The sequence below is a fragment of the Leptodactylus fuscus genome, chromosome 6, assembly GCF_031893055.1.
Source record: "Leptodactylus fuscus isolate aLepFus1 chromosome 6, aLepFus1.hap2, whole genome shotgun sequence".
NCBI lineage: Eukaryota > Metazoa > Chordata > Amphibia > Anura > Leptodactylidae > Leptodactylus > Leptodactylus fuscus.
Window position 1 is genome coordinate 79508178 of NC_134270.1, and position 24660 is coordinate 79532837.

Here is a 24660-nt window from a genome sequence, read left to right on the forward strand (position 1 = left end):
TACAATAACTGGGGAGGTGAAAAAAAATAAAAAAAACACAGTTATTTACCTATCCTACCTCCAGAAGGCCTGAGGCCTACTTGGTGACGTCACGTGGGCCAGGCTTGTGTCCTTATGCGTCACGATTAGAGATGAACGAACACTATTCGAAACAGGCGTTTCGAATAGCACGCTCCCATTTAAATGAATAGACGTAGCCGGCACACGGGGGGTTAAGCGGCCGGCCGCCGGCAAAGTCTCCATGCCGGCCACTTCCATTCATTTCTATGGGAGCATGCTATTTGAAATGGCTTTTTCGAATAGTGTTCGCTCATCTCTAGTCACGATGCAAGTCCCGGCTCAAGTGAAGATTATTGAAGATGGGTGACATCAGCCAGAAGTGCGCCGGAGCCAGGGAGAGATAAGTAAATTGTTTTTTATGTTTGTATCCTCCCCTGGGTCTCCAATTTATTATACTCTGGGGTCCTAAATAGTTTGTTCAAAGAGTATCTGTCACCAGATCTGAAAAACCAAATGGAGTTGTACTTGGACCTTGAAGAGGGTGTCTGATTTAGAAATCCCATATTTTAATACTCTTTTTGGGAAATATCAGAGGGCATCTGTCTTCCAGTAAGTGTGAATAATGAAAGAGAAGCGTCAGAGAGTACAAATTCCACCCACAGAACTGTACATTGATTTCAATGGTAACTGTGAATACTTTCCCTGGGGTGGTGCTTACTAAGCAATTGAACACTTGCTGCTGGGTTCCCCACCCGATTGTACTGGGACACTATGATCTTATTTTTAAGACATCCTTCAAACAGAAAGAGATTCTCCAATCTACCTTAATTAAAGGGAACTTCTCAATAGAATACTATTATCAGCAAGTTGGGATTATGCCGGTTTCAGGACTGTTCTCTTTGTCGATTTAGAGACTACAATGCAGATGTGAATCCAGTTTTAGCATTATTGTTTAGAACTGTTATGTTATCCTTTTGGTACCATATAGCACTGTTTTTGGACATTATATGGTGGTATTGTATTATTTGGACAATCTATAGTGGTATTATTTAGGCACTGTATGCCACCATTATTTAGCCACTATGTAATTGAAAGCCTGCATTTTCCATCTATTTCCCACCTTCCTGAAAACTACAGTAGAAGCACAATATTGTATATTGGTTTCCTAGAGATCTACAAATTTTTTTAAGAGGGATGATATTGTGGCACACAATTGCTGCAAGGTTTGTTCTTGCTCCAAATGTGAGTCAAAATCCCTGTTGTTTGCCTCACTCAACACATTGCGCAAATGTGGGCGGTGCAGGGGTGTGAATATTATACCCATTCCTAACTGTCACAGATCCCGATTTTGGCTTGCGGGAGTGCACCTGATTTATTAGGAACCCAAAGTCTCTTCATAAATCAGTCATGCCAGTCATGACAGTCTTAATAAATCGGCCCCATTGGTCCTGCTTGAGATGGAGCTGCTCCATGTTAATAACGTTTGTCTGTTTTTGAGATTTGTCACTAATAATGGACATTTCTACCAGAAAATTAATCAGGAGTTTTAATGATCCATGTCTAATAGGCTATACTGCTGAGTAGCATACTTACTTCCCATAGAGCTGGACTACCACAGTGTGTAAAAGATCCTTAGGCAAATTCATAATTCCCGTAATGTCACAAACCCTTCTTGTAGTCCATTTGTTCAAACTGCACTTTCCTATTCTAACTAACCAAGGACCAACTAGGTATATGATCAGCGTTACGTGGGGGGGCAAACTGGGCAAATGCCCGGGGCCCTGGACTCCAAAGGGACCCCGGGATCCGCAGTACCAGAGCAGTTGAACCCTAGTTGCATGTATCGGAATGCTTTACACGCCAATACTGTGCACATGGACATCTATTATAGAGCTGGGAGCTTTTGTCCCTGCATAGAAGACAGAGCAAGGACCTTATAGTGACATCATCACATGTCCATCTCCGGAGGAAACAAGCAGGGAGAGAGGCTTTAGCCTCAGGACACAGCAGGGAGCCTGGAAGGGTGAGTAAAAGGTTTTATTATTTTTTATTATTAAAGGGGTTTATTACTAATAAAGAGGGCACATATTTACTAACAGGGATTAGTTTTAATACTTTCAGGGCAATTTATAAGGGGGGGGGGGGTATTTATAAGGAGGGTTTATTGTTAATAACCCTAGAGGAGCTATTATATATGGAGGGGAGGATAGTTCCCCTGGCATTATTAACAACAGAACATCCTTATACCCCCAATTTATTATGAATAATTCCTTTTTATACATACCCCCTTATATAATAGTTCCCCATCCTTATTATTAATAGTTATTATAAATAGCTCCTATATAAATACATACATATACAGTGGGGCAAAAAAGTATTTAGTCAGTCACCAATAGTGCAAGTTCCACCACTTAAAAAGATGAGAGGCGTCTGTAATTTACATCATAGGTAGACCTCAACTATGAGAGACAAAATGAGAAAAAAAAAAAATATTTGCAAATTATGGTGGAAAATAAGTATTTGGTCACCTACAAACAATCAAGATTTCTGGCTCTCACAGACCTGTAACTTCTTCTTTAAGAGTCTCCTCTTTCCTCCACTCATTACCTGTAGTAATGGCACCTGTTTAAACTTGTTATCAGTATAAAAAGACACCTGTGCACACCCTCAAACAGTCAGACTCCAAACTCCACTATGGTGAAGACCAAAGAGCTGTCAAAGGACACCAGAAACAAAATTGTAGCCCTGCACCAGGCTGGGAAGACTGAATCTGCAATAGGCAACCAGCTTGGATTGAAGAAATCAACTGTGGGAGCAATAATTAGAAAATGGAAAACATACAAGACCACTGATAATCTCCCTCGATCTGGGGCTCCATGCAAAATCTCACCCCGTGGGGTCAAAATGATCACAAGAACGGTGAGCAAAAATCCCAGAACCACGCGGGGGGACCTAGTGAATGAACTGCAGAGAGTTGGGTCCAATGTAACAAAGCCTACCATCAGTAACACACTACGCCGCCAGGGACTCAGATCCTGCAGTTCCAGAAGTGTCCCACTGCTTAAGCCAGTACATGTCCGGGCCCGTCTGAAGTTTGCTAGAGAGCATTTGGATGATCCAGAAGAGTATTGGGAGAATGTCCTATGGTCTGATGAAACCAAACTGGAGCTGTTTGGTAGAAACACAACTTTTCGTGTTTGGAGGAAAAAGAATACTGAGTTGCATCCATCAAACACCATACCTACTGTAAAGCATGGGGGTGGAAACATCATGCTTTGGGGCTGTTTCTCTGCAAAGGGGCCAGGACGACTGATCCGGGTACATGAAAGAATGAATGGGGCCATGTATCGTGAGATTTTGAGTGCAAACCTCCTTCCATCAGCAAGGGCATTGAAGATGAAACGTGGCTGGGTCTTTCAACATGACAATGATCCAAAGCACACCACCAGAGCAACGAAGGAGTGGCTTTGTAAGAAGCATTTCAAGGTCCTGGAGTGGCCTATCCAGTCTCCAGATCTTAACCCTATAGAAAACCTTTGGAGGGAGTTGAAAGGCTGTGTTGCCAAGCGACAGCCCCAAAACATCACTGCTCTAGAGGAGATCTGCATGGAGGAATGGGCCAACATACCAACAACAGTGTGTGCCAACCTTGTGAAGACTTACAGAAAACGTTTGACCTCTGTCATTGCCAACAAAGGATATATAACAAAGTATTGAGATGAAATTTTGTCACTGACCAAATACTTATTTTCCACCATAATTTGCAAATAAATTCTTACAAAAACAGACAATGTGATTTTCTGGATTTTTTTTCTCATTTTGTGTCTCATAGTTGAGGTCTACCTATGATGTAAATTACAGACGCCTCTCATCTTTTTAAGTGGTGGAACTTGCACTATTGGTGACTGACTAAATACTTTTTTGCCCCACTGTATATAAGTCTAGGGGGTTATGTATAAAAAGGAACTATTCATAATAAATCTGGGAGGGGGAGGACATTTATATATAAAGATATATATAAAGAGAGAGGAACTATTATTACTAAAGGGGCCTAATATATATATATATATATATATATATATATATATATATATATATATATACAGTCCTATGAAAAAGTTTGGGCACCCCTATTAATCTTAATCATTTTTAGTTCTAAATATTTTGGTATTTGCAACAGCCATTTCAGTTTGATATATCTAATAACTGATGGACACAGTAATATTTCAGGATTGAAATGAGGTTTATTGTACTAACAGAAAATGCGCAATATGCATTAAACCAAAATTTGACCGGTGCAAAAGTATGGGCACCTCAACAGAAAAGTGACATTAATATTTAGTAGATCCTCCTTTTGCAAAGATAATAGCCTCTAGTCGCTTCCTGTAGCTTTTAATCAGTTCCTGGATAAAGGGATTTTGGACAAACAATTCAAGTTCAGTTAAGTTAGATGGTCGCCGAGCATGGACAGCCCGCTTCAAATCATCCCACAGATGTTCAATGATATTCAGGTCTGGGGACTGGGATGATCCCCAGAACATTGTAATTGTTCCTCTGCATGAATGCCTGAGGATTTTGTTTCCAAAATGAAGCTGCCTTGTCCAAATGTGCTTTTTCATACCTCAGGCAACTCTATTTGTGGCGTACGTGCAGAAACGGCTTCTTTCTCATCACTCTCCCATACAGCTTCTATTTGTGCAAAGTGCGCTGTATAGTTGACCGATGCACAGTGACACCATCTGCAGCAAGATGATGCTGCAGCTCTTTGGAGGTGGTCTGTGGATTGTCCTTGACTGTTCTCACCATTCTTCTTCTCTGCCTTTCTGATATTTTTCTTGGCCTGCCACTTCTGGGCTTAACAAGAACTGTCCCTGTGGTCTTCCATTTCCTTACTATGTTCCTCACAGTGGAAACTGACAGGTTAAATCTCTGAGACAGCTTTTTGTATCCTTCCGCTGAACAACTATGTTGAACAATCTTTGTTTTCAGATCATTTGAGAGTTGTTTTGAGTAGCCCATGATGCCACTCTGCAGAGGAGATTCAAATAGTAGAACAACTTGCAATTGGCCACCTTAAATACCTTTTCTCATGATTGGATACACCTGGCTATGAAGTTCAAAGCTCACTGAGGTTACAAAACCAATTTTGTGCTTCAGTAAGTCAGTAAAAAGTAGTTAGGAGTATTCAAATCAATAAAATGATAAGAGTGCCCATACTTTTGCACCGGTCAAATTTTGGTTTAATGCATATTGCGCATTTTCTGTTAGTACAATAAACCTCATTTCAATCCTGAAATATTACTGTGTCCATCAGTTATTAGATATATCAAACTGAAATGGCTGTTGCAAACACCAAAATATTTAGAACTAAAAATGATTAAGATTAATAGGGGTGCCCAAACTTTTTCATAGGACTGTATATATATATATATATATATATATATACATTAATATATATATATATGTGTATATATATATATATATATATATATATATATATATGAACTATTATTAATAAAGGGGCTATTTATAAGGGGGACCTATTATTAAAAAATCTAGGGGAACTATTAGCCCCCCCCCCCCTATTTATAATAGTTCCCCCAGCCTTATTAATAGTTGCTCCCATTTAATATACATAAAACATTTAAATATATTAGGAGAATCTAATATATATATATATATATATATATATATATATATATATATATATATATACAGTCCTATGAATAAGTTTGGGCACCCCTATTAATCTTAATCATTTTTAGTTCTAAATATTTTGGTGTTTGCAACAGCCATTTCAGTTTGATCTATCTAATAACTGATGGGCACAGTAATATTTCAGGATTGAAATGAGGTTTATTGTACTAACAGAAAATGTGCAATGTACATTAAACCAAAATTTGACCGGTGCAAAAGTATGGGCACCTCAACAGAAAAGTGACATTAATATTTAGTAGAGCCTCCTTTTGCCTCTAGTCGCTTCCTGTAGCTTTTAATCAGTTCCTGGATCCTGGATGAACGGATTTTGGACCATTCCTCTTTACAAAACAATTCAAGTTCAGTTAAGTTTGATGGTCGCCGAACATGGACAGCCCGCTCTCAAATGGTCTGAAAACAAAGATTGTTCAACATAGTTGTTCAGGGGAAGGATACAAAAAGTTGTCTCAGAGATTTAACCTGTCAGTTTCCACTGTGAGGAACATAGTAAGGAAAAGGAAGACCACAGGGACAGTTCTTGTTAAGCCCAGAAGTGACAGGCCAAGAAAAATATCAGAAAGGCAGAGAAGAAGAATGGTGAGAACAGTCAAGGCCAATCCACAGACCACCTCCAAAGAGCTGCAGCATCATCTTGCTGCAGATGGTGTCACTGTGCATCGGTCAACAATACAGCGCACTTTGCACAAGGAGAAGCTGTATGGGAGAGTGATGAGAAAGAAGCCGTTTCTGCAAGCACGCCACAAACAGAGTCACCTGAGGTATGCAAAAGCACATTTGGACAAGCCAGTTCATTTTGGAAGAAGGTCCTGTGGACTGATGAAACAAAGATTGAGTTGTTTGGTCATACAAAAAGGCGTTATGCATGGCGTCCAAAAAAAACAGCATTCCAAGAAAAACACTTGCTAACCACTGTAAAATTTGGTGGAGGTTCCATCATGCTTTGGGGCTGTGTGACCAATGCCGGCACCGGGAATCTTGTTAAAGTTGAGGGTCGCATGGATTCCAGTCAGTATCAGCAGATTCTTGAGAATAATGTTCAAGCATCAGTGACGAAGTTGAAGTTACGCCGGGGATGGATATTTCAGCAAGACAATGATCCAAAACACCGCTCCAAATCGACTCAGGCATTCATGCAGAGGAACAATTACAATGTTCTGGAATGGCCATCCCAGTCCCCAGACCTGAATATCATTGAACATCTGTGGGATGATTTGAAGCGGGTTGTCCATGCTTGGCGACCATCAAACTGAACTGAACTTGAATTGTTTTGTAAAGAGGAATGGTCCAAAATCCCTTCATCCAGGAACTGATTAAAAGCTACAGGAAGCGACTAGAGGCTGTTATCTTTGCAAAAGGAGGATCTACTAAATATTAATGTCACTTTCTGTTGAGGTGCCCATACTTTTGCACCGGTCAAATTTTGGTTGAATGCATATTGCACATTTTCTGTTAGTACAATAAACCTCATTTCAATCCTGAAATATTACTGTGTCCATCAGTTATTAGATATATCAAACTGAAATGGCTGTTGCAAACACCAAAATATTTAGAACTAAAATTGATTAAGATTAATAGGGGTGCCCAAACTTTTTCATAGGACTGTATATATATATATATAATTTTTTTTTTGAGGAATTATTATTAATAAGGGTGGTCTTATATTAGTAAGGCTGGTGGATCTATTACTTATTAGGGGAACTATTAATAATAAGCCCAGCTGGGGTTATAGTTATTATTGTAAGGTGGGAATATTACTAATGAGGAAATTATTATTTATAAGGGGGCCATTTGTAAGAAGGAACTATTACTTATAAGGGGAAACTATTCCTGATGGGGGGGAGTATTATTTATAAGAACAAACTATTATTAGTAAGATGGAACTATTATTCATAAGCTTGGACTATTATTTATAAGGGGGCAGTATAATAACTCATAAGACGATACAGAAGGTGGTCATTTCTATTGCATATGGGCAATAAAGGGTTTTGTTATTACTGCGGGCAGAAAAGGGTATTATTAGATCACTATTTTAAAAGGAGTTTTCTAGCCGCAAACTGATTTTTTATACTGATGACCTATGATGTGATCTGCCGGGTCCAATTGTTCTTCATGTGCTGATAGCTTATAGTGTACTGGATGTTGCACTGCTACTATACAAGAAATAGGACTGGCACACCAGTGCCATCCTGTGTATAGTGGTGGTGTGGGATAATTGCAGCGCCGCTCCTATTATTTGAATAGTAGTGGTGGAGCATCCTGTCCACAAGTAGCGTCTGGCACCCGGAAGCTGCTAGTACAGCTGATCTGTGTGGGGTTCGGGTGTTGAACCCTGACATATTATATACTGACATGCCAATGAGCTGTCCTGTGGATAGGTTATGAGTATAAAAGAATCAATTTGGGGCCAGAAAACCCTTTAATTGATGTGATGTTTATTAGGATAGAAGTCTGTGTAGTGCACGACTATAGTCTTTGATTCACTCTGCAATGTAATGGCAGTAGTCACAGTGTGGAGGTCGTGTGCTATTTGGTCCTTGTATAGAGGTAGTGTTGGTCTATACATGATGTGTTTTGTTTGGTAATTGTCTGTATAGTGGTAATAATTCTCCCCAGTATAGTGGTACATACATAGAATTTTCACAACTATATATATTTTTACAATTTTTTTTTGTATTCCTGATCTTTTTAGACTATATCAATGCCGCTGGAAGTGCAGCCCTGACTTCTGAAATAACTGAATATGATGGTGTTGGTATGTCAGGTTATGGGGGGCCCTGCTTTTAGTTTTGCCCAGGGCCCCACTTTGTCTAAAACCGGTCCTGTATATGATATAACATCCTACCAATACATTCATTTACTGATAAGCAATTTGTTTGGACAGTTTAGTAAGTCAATACTTACTAATGTTCTTGATTCCCAACCTTGGGCTTAACATAGATAGGAGTTTTTTTTTCTTTTTATTAATCATTTCATTGGGGTCCAGTCAGGGTTGAATCTAGCCTCTTTGCTGCCTGAGGTGGACTATAGAAAGGCGCCCTGCCCCCACCAAAAGAAAAATAAAAAAATTCAAGCTTACATGCTACTAACTTCACACATTGGTATTGTCGCACAATAAACATAAACAATACACAAAGTTATAAAACAGTTTTTAAGAATTCTTACTGTATTCCTTAATTATCAGAGATCAACACTATGGTATTAACAATGAAAATAACTTCACACATCTTCTGCTTGGTGGATGAATGAGCCTGCATGGTCCCCATTCTCTTTAATAGTAGCGCTGCAGATAGCTGAGTACTGGACTTCGACTATCTTTGGCACTCCCATTGAAGTAAATGAAAGTGTGGGTTTGTCCATCCACTAAGCAACACGCCAATTTTCAGCCTAACTGAATTCCGAGTGTGTGTGTGTGTGTGTAAGGGGGCAGTTTTCAGGCTCAGTGGGGGTCTCAGCAGACAGACCCCCATCAATGAGGTATTTATCCTTTATCCTATGGATAGGGAATAAAATTGTTTCAGAGCATTATTTATTACATTGATATGAATCGCTTACTTCAGCTTGTGATGAGCCAGGGTGCACAGGTAGGGATCTGGATCCAAGAAGAAGGCGGCATCCAGGCCAGCAGCGCTAAAACCTTAAGGGTCCATTCACATGGAGGAAAATGGTAAGGAATTTGGTGTGGAATTTTCCACGCTGAAAAAAAACTCCCATTGATTTCAATGGCTTCTGCTAGCTTTTTTTCACTAGCGGAAAATTCTTCTGTGATGAGCAGCAGTTTAACTAATTGCAGACGTTCAGGTTAACTCTGCTACATCTGTAAATAGAGTTTAGATATGGGTCAACAGATCCAACCAATATTGCAGATCTTATGTCTGTAGCTGATAATAGACATTAAGCGCTATGCTGGATGTTATTACTCCTTACTCCTGAATGTTATTTCAATAGATTGGAGAGATAAGTGGCTTTCATCAATCACAACTTATCTCTAAACTAAGCATATGAGAATTGTCAGGGTCTGGGGTTGCTAGGTGGGGTGGCATAGACACACAAGTCCAGTTTTTTTAGTCCAAAACAAAGGTAGAGTTTTATTTTCACTCAAAAATATAGTACAGCAACAAAAGGAAACAATACAAAAATAAATACCTGCCCAGCTAGGCTCTAACTAAACATAGAATAGGTCACCTCACCGAGAATAACAGAAATTAAAAGGCCAGTTGAATCACTCAGGACACAGCTCCAAAAATATGACTTCTTTCTTTGGCTCTCCAGCCAAACTTTGCCCCCAGTCTGCTGCTGGAGCTGACTTCTTAATGAGGACCTTTCACCATTTTGCCCACAGGCAGTTCTATATACTGCCGGAAAGCTGGCAGTGCGCTGAGTTCAGCGCACTGTCGGCTTTCCTGATCTGGGCCCAGTGTGAAGAGCTTGCGGTCCCGGTACCGTAGCTCTTCTATGCTCAGAAGGGCGTTTCTGACACTCAGTCAGAGACGTCCTTCTTCACAGCACAGCCAATCGCGCTGTGCTGTGAGAGTCGGGAGGAACGCCCCCTCCCTCCCTGATAATGCTCGTCTATGGACGAGTACTGTGAGCAGATGGAGGGGGCGTTCCTCCCGGCTCTCACAGCACAGCGCGATTGGCTGTGCTGTGAAGAAGGACGTCTCTGACTGAGTGTCAGAAACGCCCTTCTGAGCATAGAAGAGCTACGGTACCGGGACTGTAAGCTCTTCACATTGGGCCCAGATCGGGAAAGCCGACAGTGCGTTGAACTGCCTGTATATAGAACTGCCTGTGGGCAAAATGGTGAAAGGTCCTCTTTAAACCTCCCTTGATGAGCAGACTCTCTGCAGCTGAGTTGCTACCGGAACATCCCCAAAGTGTGGACTGGTGGGGGTGAAATGACAGGTCCCACTATCAACCCTTCTGCCATTCCTAAAAATCCAGCCCAGTAACAGGAACTCTGAAATAACTCTCAGCAGACAATAATTATCTGCTGAGAAATGTTCTTTCTGGAGTTTTCTCAACTCACACACCTTAGTAGTCTGGGTGAGATGTACACCCCCTCCATTACCTGACCAGCCATCGGGTTACAGCATGCAATGTAAAAAAAACCTATAAGATCCTCTCATGCCCCTACAGACAGTACATTGGCCCATATTAACTAATAAGCAACACTTAAAATGACTAGACAGTCTGAAAATACGACAAATTTTCTAAGTGGTTAATGTTGGGAAATTTGGTGCATTTTTCGGCTGTCTGGTCTCAGTTTACACCACCTATTAGTTGTCTTACATTGGGCTAGCATTTTACTCAAATATTTTGTCACAGTTTTGTACATTTTTTTATATCTAAGATAGTCAGAATTTTTTTTTTCTCAAACTGGGTGCACCATGTAACACTAAAATGCAGCACATATTAGACTAGGATCAAGTTTAAGAACCACAATAGTAAATATGTCTGATTGTTTCCAGTTCATGTTGAAATTAACTGAAAGGTATTTTGCATTGAGTATATTAACTGAGTGTGTTGAAAATGGCATGCCAGAATTGAACAATATGGAGATAGCTCCAAAATATGTGGTCCAGCGAACCAATTTGTCCACAACCTCTCCAACAAAAGGGTGAAGAGGTTGGATAAAACCTTGCGAGTTTCAGAGGGGTATAATACCACAGTAAGAGAAGTTTGTAGTATTGCTCCCAATGGGAAGCGCACGTCATCCTCTCCCTTCGGGTAGCCAACAGCATAACTCAACTTTATAGTGTTTCCTTCATCCTATACAATACACTTGATGCTACTGGACACTCACAATAACATTTTGTTTGGTCTGTCCTATTAAGTTGGCTCTGATCCTCTTTCTCCCTCAGAGTCTTCCCTACCCTATTACAACCCTATATGTTCTCTCCTTACTTCTCCTGACCGCATGTTATGTATACTGTTATCAATATTAGGATTCACAACACGCGTCTCCATTGAGAGACACAGGGGTTTTTTTAAAGGTTTTTTTAAACAAATGTTTGCATCTTTTATGACTCTGTAGTCTTTCATGTAACCGTTAGTTTTGTTATGTTCCACAGTCTTTGAAAAATTCAATAAAAACTACTGAAAAGCAATTAACTGAAAGCAAAAATATAGGAGGCCCTTGGGGCATTCGCCACTTTGCTCATAATAAAATTCATCCATGAAAACATACAAAGCTTAAAGGGGTTGTCCCATATCAAGGATCCTATCTGTACTGGTAGCTTATGTAAAGTGAAGCCTTTTTCTAAATATATTGCTTTAGAAGTTCTGCTTTGTTTGCCTGGTATATGAATTTATTCCTCCCATTGTTTACACAGTGTTGCTATAACCATGAACCTGGGAAATAGGACAAGTGATGTCACTTACTCAGTGCCGACAGGGCAATCCGTTCAGATAGTTGCACTTTGCTCATAAAGCCAAGCCTGTTATGTCTCCATGTAAACACACAGATAACTCTGAGCCTATTCTGTACAAGATACTGCAGATTATCTGACCTGTAGAAGTGTTGTTTGTCCTGTTCAGCACAGGAGGGGATGGGGGGGGGGGGGAGAGAAAGATTCAGGAAGTGAAAAGCAGACACTGCAGGCAGCCTGGCTGAAAGGCTGAGAGGGTAGAACCCATTTAAATAGGTGATGTAGATTCCCACTGGCTGGAAACAATGTATGTGTCCTTACATACATAGCATTTATTACTCCACCTGCTTTTTATCAGATTGTAAGGTGGTGAAAGCTACCTTGTCCACAGAGTTAGCCTTAAGTGAGCAACTGACATTAGGTCCTTACTCAGGATGGGCTTTTATACACTTTGTGCCTATGCCGTCTCTGTGCATTACATTTGTAAGGGCTCGTTCACACCTGTGCCCGATCTCCGCTTTCAGGTTTCCGTTTCCAGCCCGAATCTGGGCAGGAGACGGAAACCTACAGGCATTTTTTCAAACCCATTCAAATGAATGGGTTTGAAAAGTCTCCGGCCATGAGCGCCAGTGAGAGTTTTGTGCTCTCCGCGGCGAAACCGTTTTTTTTTAACTGAACACAAAGTCAGACATGAAGGACTTTCTGTCCGGTTTAAAAAAAAACAAAAACGTTTTTGCCACGGAGAGCACAAGACGCTCACGGGCGGACACGGTCTGACAGGTTTCCGTCTTCTGCAGACTGAGACCTGAGAAACCTGAGAACAGAGACCGCAGGTGTGAACCAAGCGTAAAGTGTTTTATTGTGTATTTACATTATTGAAACAAGTAAACCTTGACTCATGGCACTGTACTGTATGTTACTTCCATTTAAATATTATACCTTCTTCTGTTCTGGTATTTTCTGGATGGAGGGTAGTGCGATGATCTTCCAAATAAACGGAACCTTGTTGTGCCCATTGGCTGTGGATGTTGCTTTTTGTAGCAATAAGAGTACAGTCTATGCATATAAGCTGGTGTTGGAAGGTTGCTGTTATGTTCTATAAAACCACTGACAAACCGATGTTAACCGCTATATCCGAGAAATTAATGTTAATTACTACCATACCTGAGCAACCTTTGTTAACATCTGGCGTAAGTGAAGACCACCTCAGTAAAGTCCAGTGCCCCCCTAAGGCCACAGCTAGTAATGAAGCATGGTATTATTTGCTTCTGTTTTTTGTGATGTTCTTTGGTCTACCTTTCCTATAGTGCTTTGTAAATGGGAGTGGCTTCTGCTTTGAGTTCTCCAGAAGGTGGGTAGACTTAGCAATTTTTAGCCTTGCTTGGACCTGTTTCAGTTAGTTGGGGGTTAAGGGCAGTAGTTTGTGAGTGAGCACCTACAGCTTTCCAGGTTTGTTACTGTTCTACGTCACGACAGGCATTTCCATGCCAATTGACTTTAACTTGCTGAAAAAACCTTGTGTAACTGAACATCTCCTTCTGTATTACTAAGGAAACCTGGTATCCAAAACATGTCCTGCATTTCTCCAGTAATGGCAGAGCAGGGACCAAGTCACAGTGGTTGCCCTAAATTGTCACAATTAAAAGGGACCAAGAACTAGAGAAGGAGTGAAGAACAGACACCATCTGTGTTTGTAGAGTGTCCAATAGTGTGGATACTACTCCTTGTAAGTGAATTGTGACTTCATGTTACTTTGTGACTAGAAGAAACCTACTAAGTAAACTCTGCCACATGGATCGCTGCCTGTTCAACTGCCACCATGGCAACTGTGCCTCATTCTCACCCACCATCAAGGGCAACAAAAACGCCATCAAGTGCAACCCCCTAGTGCCAAAGCCATTGTGAGCATCCTCCATCTTCATCATCACGCTGCAAGCCACACTGATAAAAGTACCAGTGACACTATAACCTTTGAGTTGTACGTGCCTTTTTGTAGGGTCTATGGTATCTTTCCTGATGGAATAAGCATTGTGCATTACTAACCACTATTATGGGAAGAATATGCAAATCTGTCTCCCAAGATGTAAACAGGGAGACAGTGCCTCTGTTATGTTGCCCTCTATAGCAAGCACCCTGAAATTTATTTGGTTATAACCTCGCATCATACAGTAAAGGCTTCTGGGAAGTCAGGCATGTTGTTCAGGGTGCTTGCTATAGAGGGCAGCATAACAGAGGCACTGTCTCCCTGTTTACATCTTGGGAGACAGATTTGCATATTCTTCCCATGTTCCTTTGCAGTGGAGCAACTATGGCTGTATAAGTCTCCACACACCTGAGAAGGTGGTCTCTCCCTAAGGAAAGACGTTATCCCCACAATCTAACCACTATTAGGAATAAACAAACTGATTTGGATTAAAAAAGGATTTAACCTGAATTTTTCAAAATGTTTGGGGTTTGTTACCCTCAAAACACTATTATACACTAGGGGCTCTGCAGATTCCAGAATCTAATAAGTGTAGGCCCAGGAGAAGTGAGCAAACATAAACAGTTATACTCCCCTTGCCTCACCTCTCCTGAGAAGCCTCAAGGAGTTCTGCCACACCTTGCTGTCCTCTTTCGAACTCTTCTGAGCTCCAGCTGATATCATGCACCCCAGGGTCACAAACACAGGCCTCAACAGTTGTGTGGGACACAGAAACATCATGACACTGACTCAAAGTGTCATGACATCAGCGCATCCCTTGTGACTGCTGAGGCAGCGCCGCACCTCCCATGAGGCGACCTGAAGCGACTGCTTCAGGCGGCGCTATGCCAGGGCCTCAGGAAGGGCGGCATTTTTGGTTACCTAAGCCAGTCCAGGACAAGCTGCCCTGGACTGGCTTAGCACCGAGCGGTGGTTTGGGGAGGCCACTGGAGCAGCGCTGCTCCAGCAGCCTCCTCTCACGCTCAGGCAGAGAGCAAGTACTCTCCGTGCCTGCTCTCTGCCAGCGAACGGCGCTAAGCCCCGCCCCTTCACTTCGCCACGCCCCCTCCACCCCGCCCCCTCCTCCCGGGGGGGGGGGCTTTCTGTAGTTCGCCTCGGGCGGCGAAAGGGCAGGTTCACCCCTGTGCTGAGGCCTGTAACTGGAGTGTGTGATGTCAGCTAGAGGTCAGAAGAGGACATTGTGAGACCATGTGATGCCGCTAGATGCTGTGAGTATACCCAGGAGAGGTTGGGGCAAGGTGAATATTAGGGTATATTCACACTGAGTTTTTTGGCAGCGGATTTTGAGGCGGAATCCGCCTCACAATCCACTGCCAAAAAGGGCTCCCATTGACTTCAATGGGAGCCACTCGCTTCTTTTTTCTGCTAGCTAGTAGCGGAAAAAAGAAGTGAGATGACCCTTCTTGCCGCAGATTCCATGGCTAACTCAGTTGTGGTGTCCGCGGCGCAAGATTCCCTCCTGATTAGGCTCATTAGCCGTGCGGAATGTTCACATGCGGAATGCAAATTCTGCTGTGTGAACATACCCTAACAGTTTTTTTTATTATTACCTCCCCATGTCCCAGAGCATAATAATAGCATTTCCGATTTGTGCTGAACAAGTTCAACCTGAAACAAATCTGAGGGCTGAAACTCACGCATATTTGTAGAAACAACTCTTGTGAGATTTAACTGCTGTGAATATCAATGGCATTGCAGTGTCAATATTTTCAGACTGCAGCTATTACAAACCCTTACATTGATAAGAATCTCTCTCTCTCTGAACTTGACCACCATTTATCTATGTGACATAAGGCTTATTTTGTATGCAGGGGTCGTTTCTAGTTTTGCTTGATACTCAGAGTGGACCGACAACAGCCTGAGTGACAATGGCTTTAATGTTTGTATTGTTTACAAATTAAAACAGGATATTCTAATGAAAAGTCAGGGGCCGAGCTGTTTATTGCCCATTGTAGGCAGATTACCAGCCTTTTAATTCATGCCATTGACTAATAATGGTTGCTTCCTCTGAGAGGAGGTTATAGAGGTTTCCTGATAAGGTTCTTAATGAAGTACAATGACAACATGAGTTTTGATGAGTTCAGATTAGTTTGGGATTTTTCTACTTTAGGCTAAAGCCCCACATAGCAAACTGCAATCAAAAAGCGATGCGGGAAAAAAACGCAGCAAAAACATATCACGTTCTGAATAGATTCAAAATAATGTGCTGATAATTTCTTATATCTTTAGAGTTGTCAGACCCCATTCTAATACTATTTCCATAAAGCTCCAAATCCTCTGCACACAGAGTTAAAAGATAAAATTCTGTCTGCCTTCTGTCATCACTAGGACAAGCTTCAAAGCTTACTAAATATGATTTGCACATTGAACTCACTTTACTTTACTACTTTCTGCAGGGTATTCGCTGTACTGCGCTACAAAAACTGTGGGTCAATTATGATTAAAGAGTCTTTCTCATCTCAGAAAATTTCCTATTTTTGGTAATCCCATATAAGTAAATGGAAAGATCTGCACATGCTCGAATCTGAGAGATGGGACCCCCAATTCTATAAATAGATTAGAATAGATTGACATTCCTTGGTGTAGCCCCCACAAGAAAACACGTGCATAAAAGCAATCTCTGAATCCGGTATCAGAAAACCTGAAAGCTGAAGAACCCCTTAAAATCCTTGTAATATGTATCTACACCTGTTGAAGGCCTATGTACTGGCTTGATCTGTATATTTACACTACAATAAACAGGGCAAAGATGATTAACCCTGTCTTAGGAACTTCCTATGAGATCTAAAAACACTTCCTCCGACTATAACATAATGATATAGAGAATAGCCTCTTACTTTCTGTTATTACAGTAGTCTTTCACTTCCTAAAAACCTTTTACCCTGGTGGCTTTTTCTAGTGTTGATGTCTATAAATGGTGCTGGCTCATCTACCCGGACAATCCGGTTCTCTTAGTTCTTGTATATTTTTAAATCTCGTCTGGAACCTTCTGGAGTATCACCATGCAATTGTGTTTTTCTGCCATAAGTTGTTTATATACTAACAGAATGCATGGCTATGAAGAGTTAACTATACAACATGGTGTAGTTTTCACACTTATGTTGTGGTTCACACTTATGGACAATACACATATGCATACACAGAGGGCTGTGAAGTTCCTGATCTGAACATGACATTTCAAGGATGGACTCTAGAAACTGACCCCTCATTCACATCTGCGTTTGGTAATCTGTTCACTTACCTGATAGACCTTTCACTTGGTGATTATACTGGGTTCTTTGTAGCCATATAACATATACTATGGTCTTATGGGCATATATATTGCTTTTTGCGGATACTCTATTCATTACTTATTGTGTTACCCTGCACTACACATACCACCTTGGTGTTTACTGGTACTATAATCCCTTCAAAAAACCACAGCAAAATCTGCAACAAAAAAAGCTGCCTTTCCACAACATGGGGCCTTAGCCTTAGACAGTATTAGTAAAACTGCCCCCTGTGCTGATTAACATCTAAATATATCTTTATATTGCTAATTTCTGGAAACATGGAGTTCCAAATTACTATGTTATATATATATATCTAAAGAAGATATATATATATATATATATATATATATATATATATATATATATATATATATATCATATATATATATATATATATATATATATATATATATATATATATCATATATATATATCTTGATAGAAGCAGTGGTGCGGACCCAAGACAGGGACACAAAATATACAGCAAACAGTTTATTTTTTTTAAAAAAAATAGGAAAAAAAATAAACCTTCACTTCAGGCACAAAATGAGCAAAACATAATACTGCCTTAACTTCAGGCAAAAATAAAACAAAACCTAACTAAACAAAGGTACTCTAACTGTACGTGTGGTTTACTACCAGCCACACAGCCAAAACAAAACAGAGGCTATGATCCACACTGGTCTCTCACCAGATAACAGGGTGTTTGGACAGAACCCGACTCCCCCACTCTCCCCCAGGAACTGCTCTGAAGTGCAGGCTCTGCAGCCTTTCATGGCACAGTAACGAGCCTGGGGACCCACTGCTGGGCTGCAGCTTATTCAAGATCGTCCCTGGACCGCACATATGACAGGAATCTGGGGGAGATATATCATGACTCTAGCACTCTGCCTGTCACCTTCTCACTATATATACAGTACAGACCAAAAGTTTGGCCTGCGTCCGGGGTCATGTGACGTCCGACATCATTGCAGAAGGATGGCAGCGGAGGCCGACAGCGTATGAGCCGGGGGACAGGTAAGAAACAGTAGTTTTTTATGTTTTTATTCCCCCGGGTCTCCGATTATTATACTCTGGGGTCTGAAAAGACCCCAGAGTATAATAATTGTTTATGGGTGTCCACAGTGGGACATAATACTGGGTGCTGGAGTCACATTGGGGAATGATACTGTGTGCAGGGGCCACTATGGGGGATAATACTGTGTGTGCAGGGGCCACTATGGGGCATAATACTATGTGCAGGGGCCACTATTGGGCATAATACTGTTTCCAGGAGCCACTATTGGGGATAATACTGTTTGCAGTGGCCACTATGGGGGATAATACTGTGTGCAGGGGCCACTATGTGGGATAATGCTGTGTGCAGGGGACACTATGGGGGATAATAGAACACACAGGAATGCGTAGGAGGGGGTCGGTCGAGGTCTTTGGTGTCGGTGGTGGGGGGCCCATGTCAAAAGTTCGCCACGGGGCCCCGCCATTCCTAGTTACGCCACTGCTGTACTGTATATATATTGCTAACAAAACTTAGTATAGGTTATCAATATCTATTCCTAGAAAAACCAGACTGCCTGCAGTCACCACTGTAAGGACTTGAACAGATTTTTGAATGCAGATTTATGTTTTTCTTTGATGTATAACAGTATACTGTATATCTGTCGTATTACTATAACTATGTCACTCCTTGACCTCCTGTGGTGTACTTAGCATAGGAAACACCAGACTGAATAAATTCTCCCTCCAGTATGTCTACTTAATGGGACTGTTTCAGTAAGATAGAGCTCTGGTCCCTGTTAAGATACAGTAAAACAAATATGTTTAAAACGTTGGCCCTAGATAAATGAAAGAGGTGCTCACAAGTATAAATTCACTTTAATGTTAGTTTGATTTCACACAATTGCTAAGGAACAAACCAACATCACGCACCAAGGTCATAAAACGAAATTATTGTCGACCAGCTGGTCTTTCGTCATTACAAATGGATTAATTCATTACTAATGTTCTTAATTCAATGAAGAGTAGCGAAGAAATGAGCGTATGCCAGGAGTAAAATCATGAGGATAATTCTTTCTGGATGAATCGTCTGATCATTGAACAATCAATAGAATGTTCCATGATGAATGGCAAACTGTATATAGTGAGACCAGCTCAAGTTATAGTAGGGTCAATGTATTGCGCTCTGCTTTTCAGTGATGCTGCACACAGGTTTCATGCTGATTTTTCTGCATATTCCCCAGCATGTATTACAGCAGATGATAAGATCCTGGTGTGTGCTCTGCATGTTGTACTCTACATCCACTTTACATGCATCTCACATCTAGGCGTGAGCTCAGCCGCCATTCTCTGTATATGCAGCTTTCTCTGCACATAGGATCCTGCATGGCAGCTCTCCACCCTCTGCCTCAAATGTACTTGTACTGTAGCTTTTATCTGCTGTAGTGATTTTTTTTGCTGCCTATTGCTTTTTGTAATCATCCTTCATTGTTTTTTTTTTTTATATATGACTTGGATGTGACTCATACATTAAATCCTATATATTTAGCCAGGAGGCAATATTTACATCCATGGGTTCATATTTGGTACTCATAGCCATCTTCTCATTGGTCTAAGAGGTGCTCATGTTAAGGGTACCATTCCTAGACAGTTTTGCAGTTTCACATCTGCTCGGTTAGTTTTAGAGGAATTACCCAGCATAGTCGGTGGTGAAAAAATATAAGATGTCATGAAGAAGGATTTATGGAAATTGGTGGAAAAGTAAAATGAAAAAATAAAATCTGTCTATCTATCTACCTATCTATCTATCTATCTATCTATCTATCTATCTATCTATCTATCTATCTATGATACAATATTGACTGATACCAGAGAACAATACTGAGGGATGTAATTCTCTGATAATGATGTATGTGATTGAGACTTAAGAGTGAAAGACCTGTGAGTTTCTATTGGCTACTACAGGTCCTGCAAATGCCGTCCTGTGATAATGGCTGATGACAGAGAACAGAAATTCATGAGTACTGCAATTTTCTGGTAATGGTGTATTTCAGTGAGGCTATTAAGAGTAAAGGACGGGACATGTGATGTGATATGGAGATATATATATATATATATATATATATATATACAGTGGCGTAACTAGGAATGGCGGGGCCCCGTGGCGAACTTTTGACATGGGGCCCCCCCTCCCCAAACCGATGCCGAAGACCTCGACTGACCCCCTCCTCCGCACTCTATTATGTCCCTTAGTAAGCCCTGCACACAGTATTATGTCCATTAGTGGCCCCTGCACACACAGTATTAACCCCTATAGTGTCCCCTGCACACACAGTATTAACCCCTATAGTGTCCAATGCACACAATATTATCCCCTATAGTGTCCCCTGCACACACAGTATTAACCCCTATAGTGTCCAATGCACACAGTATTATTAACCCCTATAGTGTCCAATGCACACACAGTATTAACCCCTATAGTGTCCAATGCACACACAGTATTAACCCCTATAGTGTCCAATGCACACACAGTATTATCCCCCATAGTGTCCCCTACACACAGTATTAACCCCTATAGTGTCCCCTGCACACACAGTATTAACCCCTATAGTGTCCAATGCACACACAGTATTAACCCCTATAGTGTCCCCTACACACAGTATTAACCCCTATAGTGTCCCCTGCACACACAGTATTAACCCCTATTGTGTCCCCATATGTCCCACTGTGGACACCTATAAACATTTATTATACTCTGGGGTCTGAAAAGACCCCAGAGTATAATAATCGGAGACCCGGGGGATTAAAACCATTAAAAGAACAGAGACAGTTGCTTACCTGTTCCTGCCGGCTGCCGCTCTTGTCCAGCCTTAATGACGTCAGACGTCACATGACCCGGGAAGCTGGCCTGGGTCATGTGACGTCAGACACAAATGTCGGAGGCCTGGCAGGATCGTGGAGAGGTAAGTAACACTGTTTTTTATGTTCCCTTACCTCTCCGGTCCGCCGGTCATTATACTCGGGGGTCTGCAAAGACCCCCGAGTATAATGATAGCCTCTGTGGGCCCCGCGGTGTCACTTGCCGATCCCGGCCCAGCCAGGATCGGCAAGTGAATAGGGCCCGTAACGGACTTAAAAAAAAAAAAAAAACGCAGCGGTAGCGGCTGTCACCGGGCCCCCTAATGGCCCGGGCCCTGTGGCAGCTGCTACTGCTCCTACCACGGTAGTTACGCCCCTGTATATATATATATATATATATATATATATATATATATATATATATATACCGTATATACTCGAGTATAAGCCGACCCGAATATAAGCCAACCCCCCTAATTTCACCACAAAAAACAGGGAAAACTTATTGACTCGAGTATAAGTCGAGGGGGGAAATGCAGCAGCTACTGGAAAATTTCAAAAATTAAAATGGCCGAGTTCTTGGGTGCAGTAAGTGCTGGGAAAGGGGAGGGGGTGTTTTGGTTGTCTGTATGCCCCTTCCCTGAGCTTGAGGACTGGGGTTTTTTACCCCCACTTGGAATTCAGCCTGGCTGAATATAGGGTATCTGCAGTGCTCCTATTAACTCCTTCCCAACGGAATAGAAGCATTGCAGGTACCCTATATTCAGTAGACCGGGCACTTTCAGACACAGGGATACCTAATGTGTTTGTGTTTCACAGTCATTTTCTACTTTGAGGGCAGGTTCACACCAGCGCCCAGTCTCCGTTATGCAGGTTTCCGTTTCCTGCTCGAGAAACATTCATGGGTTTGAAAAGTGCCCCCGGTGAGCGTCTTCTGCTCTCTGCAGCGAAACCGTTTTTTTTTTCTTAGTCGGACATGCAGGACTGTGTGTCCGGTAAAAAAAAAAAAAGACGGTTTCGCCATGGGCAGCAGAAGACTGCTCACCCACAGACACTGAATGTCAGTTTCTTTCTTCTGCCGACAGAAAACAGAAACCTGCATAACTGAGATCAGGTGCTGTGAACCCGCCTTTATAGGTATTCTAGGGAAAGGAGTGATTTAGAACTTTTAATTATTTTATTTTTTATTATATTTTTTTTAAACTTTTCTTTTTAACAATTTTTTTAGCCCCCCCCCTGGGGGACTTGAACCTGCAGTCATTTGATTGCAAGTCCCATAGACGGCAATACAAGTGTATTGTCGTCTTTGGGAGATTCTCTACATTACTATTACGGCTGGTCATAGACCAGCCGCAATAGTAATATAGCGATGACAAGCCTGGGCGTCTTCATTAGGCTCCCGGCTGTCGTCGGAACAGGTCGGCTCCTGCGAGCTCGCTGGGGACCAGCCCCGGGGGCTAATTTTGAACTTGGAGGGGGGAGGGCATCTCCAGAGGGCACCTCTGCTGTAATGCTTACTGCAGAGATGCCGAAGCTTATGCCTGCAATCAGAGATCGTAGGCAGAAGTTTCAGCATCTCTGCTGTAAGCATTACAGCGAAGGTGCCGGTTTCAATGGTGACCGCTCTGCAGAGCGGCGCCATTACACTTGGAGACCTGGCATCCGGACCCAGCATCCAGACAACGGCCTGCTACCAGAAAATTACCATAATGACCCGAATATAAGCCGAGGAGTACTTTTTCAGCACAAAAACTGTGCTGAAAAACTCGGCTTATACTCGAGTATATACGGTATATATATATATATCTCCCTATATTATAAAAATGAATTTCTGTCTGTCTGTCTGTCTGTCTGTCTGTCTGTCTGTGCTCTAATGCGAACCAAACGGCTGGACCGATCTTCACCAAATTTGGTACAGAGATACTTCAGATATCCGGGAAGGTTTAAGATGAGACTCCAACTCACTCGGACGTACCGTTGCTGAGATACAGCATTCCAAACACAGTGCCCCCCCCCCCTTAGCCAATACAAACCTGCAAGTCTTTCACTCATATTCCAACTGCAATACACATGGTCACTCCACATGCACAATACAACACTGATATCCAAACTGAGATACGCGCGTCAGAGGATTAGATACACAGATCAGCACACAGTGTCACACTCCGGAAGATTAGATACACGCGTCTGCACACAGTCCCACAAACCAGAGGATTAAATACGCACTTCTGCACACAGTTCCACACACTGAAGGATTTGATACGTGCGTCTGCACACAGTTCCACATGCCGAAGGATTAGATACACGCGTCTGCACAAAGTACCACACCCCGGGGATTGGATACATGCGTCTGCACACAGTACCACATGCCAAAGGATTGGATACACGCATCTGCACACAGTTCCACACACCAGAGCATAAGATATGCACGTCTGCACACAGTACCACATGTTGTCGGATTAGATACGCGCGTCTACACACAGTTCCACACTCCAGAGGATTAGATACGCGCGTCTGCAGACAGTTGTACACGCCATAGGATTAGATACACGTGTCTACACACAGTTCCAGACACCAGAGCATAAGATATGCACATCTGCACACAGTACCACATGCCGCAGGATTAGATATGTGTGTCTACACACAGTTCCCCACGCCGTAGGATTAGATACGTGCCTCTTCACACAATACCACACAGGGGAGGATTAGATACGTGTGTGCACACAGTACCACACTTTGGAGGATTAGATACATGCCTCTGCACACAGTACCACAAGTCAGAGAATTAGATGTGCGTCTCAGCACACAGTACCACACGGGGGAGGATTAGATACGCTCATCTGCACATAGTACCACATGCCAGAGGATTAGATACGCGCATCTGCACACAGTACCACACAGGAGAGGATTAGATACGCACATCTGCACACAGTACCACATGCCAGAGGATTAGATACACACATCTGCACACAGTACCACACGCCAGAGGATTAGATACGCGCGTCTACATACAGTTTCACACGCAATAGGATTAGATACACGCCTCTTCACACAATACCACACAGGGGAGGATTAGATACATGCCTCTGCACACAGTACCACAAGCCAGAGAATTAGATACGTGTCTCAGCACACAGTACCACACAGGGAGGATTAGATACGTGCGTCTGCACACAGTACCCCACGCCAGAGGATTAGATATACGTGTCTGCACACAGTAACACATGCCGTAGGATTAGATACGCGCGTCTACACACAGTTCCTCATGCCGCAGGATTAGATACGTGCCTCTTAACACAATACCACACAGGTGAGGATTAGATACGTGTGTCTGCACACAGTACCACAAGCCAGAGAATTAGATACGTGTCTAAGCACACAGTACAACACGGGGAGGATTAGATACGCGCGTCTGCACAAAGTACCACATGCCTCAGGATTAGATATGTGCCTCTTCACACAATAC